Here is a 10792-nt window from a genome sequence, read left to right as displayed (position 1 = left end):
GCACGCATCCAGTTTGCAGTTCTGATAAGAAATGTGTAATCCTATTACACGGAGAGGAGTCAGAATGTACAAATAGGTCCTGGAAATAGGAACTTCCTGTACGATTATTTTTTTCACCAGAATAGTTCTGCAAGTAGGTCTAGACAGTAGCTCTTCGCTATTTTGCCTCCCCCCGCTAATGGAAAGCCAACTGTCAAAACAATTTGCCACACATGAGCTGGGATTTTTGCAGAAGACAATGAGAAGCAGTGCTGTATGTTCGCATACAACAGTAACGTTAGTGAGAACAAAGGCTACGAGCCCTCACAGCCTGGCACGCAAAGAGTGCATCGCATTCATAAAGAGAGCCTGGTTTGCCCTGGTGCTGCCACGTCCTGCGAGGTTGTCAAATCCTGCACACTAAGCAATTTTTAAGAAACATTAACTGCTCACCAGCAACAAAAGCTGGTTCTAATGTCATTCTGTGTCACTTTTTACTTAGTAAGACAGCACAGAAAGCATTTCCCAAGTACGGGGTTATTGGGCTGCTAAAAGCACATTCTTCCACTGAAAGCAGAAAAAACAAATACCACCTACCAAGTAAGTCATCATCCCTGCGGAATTAAATTCCTGGATAATTCCAACCCAATTATCTATTTTTCTCGTTTCCTTCACATGACAATACCACATTGCTGTGGTTATCATTCAAAAAAGTGGCTATGCATTCTCTGACCTCCCTCATGTGCATAAGTGCTTTTGACTTAAGTGAGATAAGTTAAAATACAAGACCGTGCTCTCTTGAAAGACAGTAATTTTCTGTGTAAGGACCCTTGCAGCAGGGAGGTGATGAGATCCATGCCAGAAGTGGCTGTGCTCCCCAGTGAACCAAGGTGCTGCTTGATCTTACTCCTCCTGCCTGACCAAAGAGTAAGCTCCTCAGAGGGAAGGTATTTTGAAGCGCAAAATATTAAGAAAGAAAGTTTTTTTCCTAGGAAAAAATAAAAAATACAACAACCCACCTACAAGCATGTCACGCAGGAGTAAAGGACAGGGTCATAGGGTTGCAAAGGTAAATATAAGCACCATAAATTAGCTCAAGCAGCAGCAGGGTACGCTAGCTTATTATGAACCCCCTCAGTCTGTGGCTAGAGTATTACCACCTTTGAACAACCTGGTTTGGTATATTTGTATATACCAAACTAGATTGGGTATATTTGCATGACACTGCAATTATTTCAGTGACTGCAACATAGACTAAGTAAGTACCAACAAATGCCTTTAGCATCCTGCTTTCCAACTCGCTGCAGCAGCAGAGCTCACAGGTAGAAAATGTAATTCTCCTCAAGGTAGAAAAAGGAATCAGCAATGGGAAAGGAAAAAAGCCTGTAAAATAAACAGTTCTATTAAAATCAAGACACTCTACATTTACAGGCAAAGAGAGACTGTGACTAAATGGTGTCCTAGTCAGAGGAGTACACACACAATTCCATTAAGCTCAGCAGGAGGATACGTGTGTGTAAACTAGAATTTAAGCATACTAAATAACTATGGTGTGTTAGGTTTTTTTAACCTTAAGTAGTATTCTCCCATTACGATCACTGAATTCTGGATTTTCCCAACTACTCTAGGCTCTGAGCATCATGCCATGTGGAGACTGAGAGCAGCCTCAGGTTGGACCGGATGAGGTACCTGTCAACCTCAGCGGTTCTGCGAGTCTCATAATTAAATAATATTTATTTCTTGCAAAAAAGGTTGAATGTCACAAATTTTAAGTGTAAAATAACAGTGAGGGAATCAGATTAAAATGATTCTGTTGAGTTAAAGTGGGCAGTAACACATGTATTGCAATCCAATTAGCAAAGAAGCTTTTCCACATGTCGTTAAAGTGCCTTTTGCGCCGACCTACCTTCACCTGACCTGAAAAGCAGCGAATTATCTGTTGTTGCTGGACTCTGTTGCAGATTAATTAAAAGAAAACAGCAGAAGAAAGGGATGGAAGAGAACTGTACAAAACCTGCATAATTCTCCTATTAATATGAACCTAGTGTGTTAACACGAACCTAGCAGTTTGAAGAATCCTCCAATACACAGAAGTGGTAATTCAAAGGAGTGAAAGACAATGAAAACAATCAGAAAACAGCCCCTTAAAAGAATAATCACAAGACTTGTTAAAAATATGGATTCTCTATTTCTTTTGTGAGTTTTAGGGATTTGTTCTTTGGTTATTTTCCTCAGCTTATTCTCACTACAGTTACTGTTGTCATTACAGAAAGCAGAAGACACTGTTGTATGTGCATGCAGACACAAATCCCCAGTGATTATTCTGTAAACAAAAGCAACGACATCGCTGCACTGTGTGTAGCAGGGCAGGCCATTTAATCAAAATAGCCATTCAAAAACAAATCATAATAATCTTCTGAGGGTCGCTCAAGGTTTCCTGCAAGAAACACGACTATTTGTTAATCCAAGCACTCCTTTGGAGTCAGTTCAGGAAGACCAAGAGGGCAATTGGCAGATCTGGGAAGGACTGACCAGCTGACTCATGTGGTTGAAGTCCAATATGACGGCAGCACGGTGATGCTGCCTTTCTTGCTAGTCAGCCCTGTGGTGTGAGTGACCCACACACACTCCCCCACTTCACCTGGGAGGAAAACCAACAGCATTGCAGCCTGAAAAAAGTCTTCACTGCTACTCCAAAATGTCAGGTTTTAGGCTCAAGCTGTCCTCTCCATATTCACACACTACCATCTCCAATGCACAACCCTGGCGCTGCCACGCAGCTAGCACAGAAATAAAGCTGTTTTGTTTCCAACTAAGCTGGATCCCCTAGGTCCCTTGTACTTTCTCCTTTCCACGAATGACCTCCTGGAGACCATTCTGTAGCTGCAAGAGGCACTGTCATCATGACAGAGAACAAGTTGTCACCTGGGAGGTACGTACCGAAGTATTTTTGGATGGAAACTACTGCACTTTGCTGACATTTTCCTTAAAATGCTTCTATCCTGTGCTGCACTTGGGACATGCAAGCATGATTAAGAAGCAACCTGACTTCTGCTCGCTTCTGCACTGAAATTACATTGCTGGCTTTTTTTTTATATCTGGCTGAAGTGCAACTGATGTCGTTATCAACTCAGAGCTATAGGAAAAATGGAATCTGCTCTTTTGCAAAATCCTTCAGCTAGGACAAATCATACTGCCTCTGTGTTTTACATATCAAAATGCATGTGGACAAAAATAAATCAGCAGCTGGGGCTTCAGCATAGTCTGCTCAGGAGGGAAAACCCTTCCACATCTTCTCCATCACCTCCTGACAAACAGGTAGGCAGATTACTGGAAAATTTTGTCTGCAAATTTCTCGGTGACTCAGAAGGGGTTCCTGGTAGTTGCAACACTGCTAAAACTGTGCAGGAACAAATACTTCCCTTATACAAGTGTGGCTGATAACAACACAATATGCCTTTTCCACATATGTTTTAGGAAAGACCATTTACTTAACTTTTAGTCCATACAGAAGGCTAGAAAAAATAAAGATGTTTGTGTAACCACATGACACTCAACAAGTCATGTCATATCATGAAACCCTGAAGAAAGGCAAAAAGGAATTACATACTTTGACAGTACATCTGACTTTTCCCTCTTTTGCAATTTGTTCTCCATTTTATCTCATATTCCATAGGCATTTATTTTGATCTTTGTTTTAACTGTACAGAAAGAAAAAGGAAGAGAGGAAAAAAAATGTGAAATGAGAGTGCTATACGAAATGCAAGACTAAGTAGGTAGTTACTGGTGGAGGGAAAAGACTGATCTACTAAAGAAAATAAACCCAACAAAACCAAGAAAAACAAACATGACCTAAGAAAAATTAAAGATGACCAAGAAGTAGTCAGTAATTAAAAGCAGATTTCCCACTGACCAGTTACGATCTCAGCAACTATTGTAGCAACAATCAACTTCATTTAATACATAGAAGCACAGGAAAAATCTTCAGATGAAAGCCTTTATTTTCAAGTTCTATTTCCTCTGAGAAACAATGAAAATAGAGGTAGCCTATTAAAAAGCCTACCCCTGCTCAAATTGCCAATTTAAAGACTTTAGTCAAAGAAAACTGAAGTATGAAAAATGCCTCCCTCCCTGCAAGCCCAATAACACCCCTTTCCCATCAGTCTCTAAACTAAGCACAACGCCATGCGAACCTACCCAAAGGAATGCATCAGTTGCATTGAAGTCCCAATGCAGCTTTCATATGGTTCATTGTTTGAGCTAATTTAATTAAAAGAGGGTACAGATGATTATTATCCTGGCAAAAGAAAACCATATGGAAAATGCAATGGCAGATTGCCATGATCTTTGTTATCTCTAAACTGAAAACATAGCTAAAGGAAGAGGACAGAACAAGCCCACTCTGCTAACCGTCAAAAAAGGTGACATCTTCCAACCATTTCCACAGGCTGGTACAAGACTCTGGTGTTGTCCAGTCTGCCAACTTTTCGCAGTCAATAATGTGCTGTGAACATGATCATGATCAGTTCAAGCCGAAAAAATTATCATCACAGTATGCTACAAGGACAATTTAGTCACCCCTCTAGGCAACGAAGAAGTAATTATTTATGGTCCAAACACCAGTCTGAGACTCCAGTGGTCCAGGCTCTGCTCCGAACACCCTAACACAACTTCCTAGGGAAATGTAGTGCTTGCCTCCATCTATAAGGCCAAGGTCACTTCAAGTTGATAAGGACTGTATAAATATTTAAGTAGAATAAAAATACACATTTTAAGGAATATATAAACAGCTCAGGGGCTTGAAGATCAGCTGTCTACAGAATTTGACTCAAATCAGAAGCAGTCGGCCTTCTACGGACCCTTTCTGAAAACCACTCTTGGATTAGGAATATTCCTTAAAACTCTGTAGGGACATAAATTAGTGCTGCTGGTCTGCACACTCCTATAGTTTGAGGACTAGTAATGCTAAACTGAATTTCATTAGATAAGAATAAATATTTCCATGGCAGACATTTCTAAATTAGGGACTCTTTTGGTGGTTTTTTTGGGTTTTTTTTTTTTTTTTTTTTTTTGTTGTTGTTTTTGTTTTTTGTTTTTGTTTTTTTTTTTGTTTTTTTTTGTTTTTTAAATGACTGGAAGATACTTTTGCAAGCAGTTTTGATTCTGATCTACGCATTTCCTACTGAAAGTTTTTCTGTTAGTATTGTGAAAGAATATAAAAAGAAAAGGAATAAACAACTTCAGTCTCTGCCCAGCAGATTAATGTTTTTAATAAAAAAGCTAAAATATAAGAAAAAAATAAAGGTAAAATGATTTGACCAAGGTCACAAAAGCAAGCCAGTGGAACAGCTAGGAGTAAAGTCAAGTACAAGATTTCACCTATGGATTTTGGAGTTTGAAGCCAGCAGCTTACATTATAGACTTCCACTTGTCTCTTGGGTACGTTTGCATCTAAATGCATACTCCGACCTTAAAAATAAATAAATCTTCCTAAACTGGAATGAAGACACTTTGGTTTAATGTCTGAGAGGAAAGATGTTTCAGTGAGACTAGGAGACTAGCTGTTACAAGTGAGATGATACTCAAACTTATTCCTTCTCCAACATCCTTTGAGACATCACACAAATGATGGAATTGATGTAGCCAGATTTCAGTCTAATCAGTCTTTGTCTCAGTCACACCTCTGAAACAGAGAAAATAGTTTGCTATCCCTGGATTAGGTTTCACAGAAGGTACATTGAGCGTGATTGTTTTGGAGGACAACTACTCTAAATGCTGACAGAGATTAAATTGTGGCCAAATAAGGTAGAAAAAAATGCATTTTAAAGCTATTTTAGAAATACAGTCATTTCAGATCAGTGTACTCATACTCTCTGCTCAATTCCAGTTTAGAGGAGCAAAGTAAGTGAAAGAGAGACTGTAAAGCAACAGGGGTAGCCATCGGTCATCTTTACCTCCAGATATTCACCCCCTCCTAGTCTGAAGTGCTTTCTGCACTAATGCACACACCTCGGGCAGCTGCTACACCACTATTAAGTGATTATGGGCGATGGAGAAAGAGCCTCCTGCAAATCTGCTCTCTCCTGAACACACTTTTCATACCAAAAGAAGTCTGAGAGTTTCCTAGCTCAGACAACTCTTCCACACGGCATAATAAACCCCATCCACACAGCCAAGGATCTGTCCTCAGCCAGCAGTAATTAAAATTAATCATTCACAATTATTTTCATGGGCATGTTCAAAAAGAGACACTGTCAGCTCGCTGAATCCTCAAAGTTGACAGACCTTGAAATAGGCTGTGGTCAGGTACAGCGTGTTCCTGGGTTTCAAGCAGTTAAAAACATGCTTTGCATATCGATTCGCTACCCCCTTCGCAGGGCCTGAGGTGCTGATGGTCAGAGGAACCTCGGCCCTGCAGTCACAAACCTGAACTGGCATCAATGAAGGGGACTGGTAAGGAAGGAGATTTTTCAGAGAAATGTTGCTACGTCTACAGTTACTGCTGTCCTGGTGGGATTTGGAGCCATATTGGTGTTAAAATTTCTTATTCATAGAATCTTAGTGTCTTCTAAACTTGAGATTCTTTCCCTGTTTTCCAGCCATTTGTATTAAGCTTTTAATCACTATCTTCTTCCCTTTCAGCTTCAGTGGTCACTGCTTATGCTATTTTGAGGGAGGTGAAGAGGTTTCTAAGGTACAGAGTAGCCTGGAGTTTATCAGTTTCCAAGCTTCAAAAACTACTGAAGAAATTACATTTACAGAGCTCAAAAAAAAAAAACAAACCAAACCCCAAAAAACCCACTTTGATGTAAGGGATTAGGACACTCACTTTATGGAACACTATTTACTTAATACAAGCAATTTTCATGGGAGTGAACATCTACAATTCATGATAGCAACCTTGATCAATTCTGTCCCTTTGAAACTTACCATAAAACACAAAAGCAGGTCTTATGTATATAAACCCAAAATTTGTAGTCAGTATGTAAGAGTGAGACTGTAACTGCTGCAGAGGAAGCAATCTCACACCTAACAGAGTGCAGATCCCTAGGTATCAACCTGCATACTGCTCCTTCCTTCCCATCAACTGGAATATTGATTTTTACAATACATACTGGAAAAAAAAGTTTTCGCCAGATATACTGGAAGGAGGAGCAGGGTAAGGAGATCACCTGCTTCCCACCATGTGTGTTCCATAGTTGGAGCCAAAACTGGAACTAAAAGCAAGACAGGGAGATCTAACTTCTTACATTAGTAACTCTTCAATGGCTTCTGGTCAGAAGACTTTAGAGGAATAGATGTTCTCTCTTTGTTGAAGTAGAGAAATGACTGATAAATATGTTTCCCTTTCTATCTTTGCAATCTAAAGGGATTTTATTACACTATACGTATGTAGGTATGATGCTGTGAAGGAAATAGGAGCACTGAATGAAGAGGTAACAGCTACACAGGAAGGGCTCAGGAAATCTCTGTCTTCAGGAAATTCAGCCACAGAAAAGGAGGTAGACAGTGTAAAACAACTGCAGCACCCAGGCTTAAAAGTCTCCATGGCTGCCAGCGACACTGCAGCAAGTCAGATAATGTCATCCCAGACTCCTTTACGTTTTATGCAGGGTACCAACTTTTTTTCTGACACTGTGTAATTACCCCACACATCTCTCATATTGTTCACTCCAGTTTTTCATTATCGCAGTTTCCGAATTTGTAATATATCCTCAGTAAGCCAGTTTCGCACTGAAGATGGCAGTGTACTGTCAGCAAGTTCGCTGACGACACTAAGCTGGGAGGAGTGGCTGACACGCCAGAAGGCTGTGCTGCCATCCAGCGGGACCTGGACAGGCTGGAGAGTTGGGCAGGGAATAACTTGATGAAATTCAACAAGGGCAAGTGTAGAGTCTTGCATCTGGGGAGGAACAACCCCGTGTACCAGTACAGGTTGGGGGTTGACCTGCTGGAAAGTAGTGAAGGGGAAAGGGACCTGGGGGTCCTGGTGGATAGGAGGATGACCATGAGCCAGCAATGTGCCCTTGTGGCCAAGAAGGCCAATGGCATCCTGGGGTGTATTAGAAGGGGGGTGGTCAGTAGGTCAAGAGAGGTCCTCCTTCCCCTCTACTCTGCCGTGGTGAGACCGCGTCTGGAATATTGTGTCCAGTTCTGGGCCCCTCAGTTCAAGAAGGACAGGGACCTGCTGGAGAGAGTCCAGCGCAGGGCGACAAAGATGATTAAGGGAGTGGAGCATCTCCCTTATGAGGAGAGACTGAGGGAGCTTCTCTTTAGCTTGGAGAAGAGGAGACTGAGGGGTGACCTCATCAATGTTTACAAATATGTAAAGGGTGAGTGTCAGGATGATGGAGCTAGGCTTTTCTCAGTGATGTCCAGTGATAGGACAAGGGGTAATGGGTGTAAACTGGAGCATAAGAGGCTCCATGTGAACATCAGGAAAAACTTCTTTACTGTGAGAGTGACAGAGCACTGGAACAGGTTGCCCAGGGGAGTTGTGGAGTCTCCTATGTTGGAGATACTCAAGGCCCGGCTGGACAAGTTCCTGTGTGATGTACTCTAGGTTACCCTGCTCTTGCAGGGGGGTTGGACTAGATGATCTTTTGAGGTCCCTTCCAACCCTTGGGATTCTGTGATTCTGTAATACCTTAAAATTCAGGGCTCCCCACCCACCGCCCCATCTCTCCTTTATGCACCACAAGCCCTGCACTTGCAGCAAGGCATCCAAAGTTGTCACTTCAGACCCAGGATGAATATTGCCAGCTGCCAGGTCAGCTCTCACTTTGTTCCCTTCTTCCACAGCTGCAGGTCAGAAGACCAGTAGAGATTGGTGTTTCCCACAGGGCTGCCAGGGAGAGCCAAGCCAGCATCCCAGCTTCTCCCCAGCAGCCATTTGACTACAAAGCCTAACTCTGACTTGTGCAGTTACCGTGATTTTTTCCCACCCCTCAAAGTTTTAAAGTTATCTGGAAGAAGGACCTCAAAGGTGTGAAGCAGAGAAATCATTAAAAAGGGTAGCAACCAGATTTCATCATGAATTATGGCCCCTTATGCCTTTGGAAAGTCAAGACTAAATTAATCACAGCTAAAACATTTTACAAGCTTGTACAAACTCATCAGGGACCTTGGCTGAACTCTAGCACAGAGGAAGCGGCAGGGCAAACTGTTAGAAGAGACACAATCAGCCCCCAAACCACCTTGGGAGACCCGAAATAGCCAGAACAGGCTGGGATAGTGTGGGTACGCACACATGTGCACATGGGGAGGATGCAACTCCCTGGAATTTCCTGGCTGTTCAACATAAAATGAAGAAAGGCCAAGTGTCTGGGCATTGACATGTTCTCCCCTGAGCAGGGAAGTGAAGCAGCTCTGTCTGAGCAGAGAAGAAAATCTAGTTTCTTCTTCCAACCACGAGACAATCTTCCTAGTAATGGATTGAAGTGGTTTAAGTAACTATGCATTTAATGACATCAGAAGGGCAAAGACACAGTCATGTTTTGATTGTTTTGAATGAGATACTGCTTTGCATTTTTGCTCCTGTTTTAAATACAAAAGTAGCATTTCTTTTTTTGCCAGAGCTGAGATGGTCTAAGGATATAAGCAAGACAAAGAGCACAGAGAGAAATATCATCTTTCATTAGTCCATTGACAGAGAAAACAGATGAGCTTTCAGACACCAAAATCTGCAGACATGAGGTCTTAACAAAGTGAATACCATTGCTCTTCAAATACATAAATGAATAAATACACAGTTATATATACAGACATCTATAAAATCTTCCTACCTTGCTTTAAAATCTGAAAGACTTACTCAAGCTTGCACTGCCAGTAACAAAACCAGCTCGTTTTTCCTTTGATTGAGTAAAGAAAAACAGACCATGGAAAGATCCCAGAAGCAGAAGATACAGTTGGCTCCTGCAAAGTGCTATTTCTTATTCTCTGACTTGCTTCACTTTGCCATTCTGTTCATTCACTTAAAAAGTTATTTTAGGATTTAAGCAAATAGGGTCATTTGGGGGACTGTATGCTCCTGGCTAAAGCTTTCCCTACCCCTCCCATGGGGAAAAAATAAATATCAAGCAGCAAAGAGAAGTAAGTTTGCAGCTCTTTAGCATACCCTTTCCCCCTTTCCTAATGTAAATTCAGAGCAGTTCCTGTAGAGATTGTAAACACCCACACAACTTTCCAGGTGCTAGGAAAAAAAAAGAACCCAACCCACAGCAGTAAATATATAACAGCAGTTTCTTTACCCTTTCTTTCCTAAGTGACTGATATAAAATCTGTTGCTGCCTCATGGACAAACACACACAGAGCCTTCAGCAGAACAGAAAGATGTTTTTGGGGCACTGCGAGGATTTGATGGCTGTCTTATCTTTCCCTGTACATGGAACAGTCTGCATAACCTAATAGCATTAGCTTACTAACAGATATATTAATAGGTGTGGGGGGAGGGAAAGGAAGAGAGGGAAAAAAAGACACTAAAACATATTCCACCTACACATCTTGCTACTTAATCACAAACTCAGGTAGAAAGCAAATTGCTTCTTCTGGCCCAGAAGAAGAAGAAAATAAAAAGAAAGTAGAGAGAGAGACTGGAAGAGAAAAAGGAGGGAGGGGTAAGAAGCAGATATTTTCATCTTTTTCTGGAAATCATCACATATATATAAGAAATAACCATATACCAATTGCTGCATTTATCAATCCATGACAAGGAAAGAGAAAGTGAGAAAAAACAACTCAAGAACTGCCACAACGTCTTACAGTTAGTAATTTCAGAGTGATAAATATAATGCTGGCCTTAGACTGTGAGAAG

This window comes from Psittacula echo (assembly GCF_963264785.1).
Source record: "Psittacula echo genome assembly, chromosome: 4".
NCBI classification, from domain to species: domain Eukaryota; kingdom Metazoa; phylum Chordata; class Aves; order Psittaciformes; family Psittacidae; genus Psittacula; species Psittacula echo.
The sequence above is the reverse complement of the archived record's forward strand: the minus strand, read 5'-3'. Positions refer to the sequence as shown.